Source organism: Odontomachus brunneus, unplaced genomic scaffold (assembly GCF_010583005.1).
Source record: "Odontomachus brunneus isolate Ranch 3 - 2012 unplaced genomic scaffold, Obru_v1 Obru_scaffold_163, whole genome shotgun sequence".
In the NCBI taxonomy this organism is placed as follows: Eukaryota; Metazoa; Arthropoda; class Insecta; order Hymenoptera; family Formicidae; genus Odontomachus; species Odontomachus brunneus.
The window spans coordinates 543,308-544,425 of NW_022639613.1; the positions used below are offsets into that span (position 1 = coordinate 543,308).

At 34.1% G+C, this 1,118-nt stretch overlaps 1 protein-coding gene across 9 annotated transcripts in view; it reads left to right on the forward strand.

The window, feature by feature from the left end:
• The window catches only part of LOC116850990 (tachykinins-like), a 395,129-nt gene that overhangs the window by 281,173 nt on the left and 112,838 nt on the right, over nt 1-1,118 (forward strand). The gene's annotated exons all lie outside the window — the stretch shown is intronic.

Below are 1,118 nucleotides of genomic sequence, written 5' to 3' on the forward strand. Positions count from 1 at the left end.
TATATATATATATATATATATATATATATATATATATATATATATATATATATATATATATATATATATTAATATATGTGTCCCCAACGATCCCGGATTTCTGTACCCCAAACACACACTTTACAATAAAATACGCGTATTTATGTCTACATGATTTTGTAAAAATAATATAAATACACATATAACTTACTTTAATGTATTATGGATACGTTATGAAATTTGATTTCACAATACAAATACTATGTCATTACTTTATATGTCATTACTTTATATGTACATATTAATATTACATTTTAACAAACATACCTTCAAAAGTAATCCTTTTGCAGTTTTTTCGTTACAACATTCTCTGTAAGATTTGGTTACCAGGGCCACTGTCATTACACTATTAGCAGTTGTCTTTTTATTGTAATTTCTTGATTTTAAAAATAGCATTTGTTTATGTTTTATAAGCGGTGGTCCTCTGTGTTCCGCTCTCCCTTATTAATAATATACCAGGTCTGTAAATATGAAACCGGAATTTGCCCATAGATGGCTCTAGCTGTCAATATAGTTATCGTCAAACCGCGTCATTGGCGCCATTTCCTTGTTGACATCTCTGACAAAGATTTTCAACTCACAACAATACAAGTTTCATACAACAGCATAGTTTGTAATAGCGTTGAACATGTCGAATTTTGTGCCTGGAAACTACGATTTGCGGACAGCATTGATTTTCTGTTACCATTTGAAGAAAACTGCTGCAGAATCGCATCGAATGCTTGTCGAAGCTTACGGTGAGCATGCTCTTGGTAAATCACAGTGCTTTGAGTGGTTTAAAAAATTCAAAAGTGGCGATTTTGACGTGAGAAACGAAGAACGTGGAAGACCACCGAAAAAGTTTGAAGACAGCGAATTGCAAGCATTGTTGGATGAGGATGACACTCAAACGCAACAAAAACTCGCGGATCAATTAAATGTGACACGAGAAGCCGTCTCCATACGTTTGAAAGCCATGGGAAAGATCCAGAAGATGGGAAAATGGGTTCCACATGAACTGAATGAATGACAGCAGGAAAACCGAAAAACAACTTGCGAAATGCTGCTCGCCAGGTACAAAAGAAAGTCATTTCTTCATC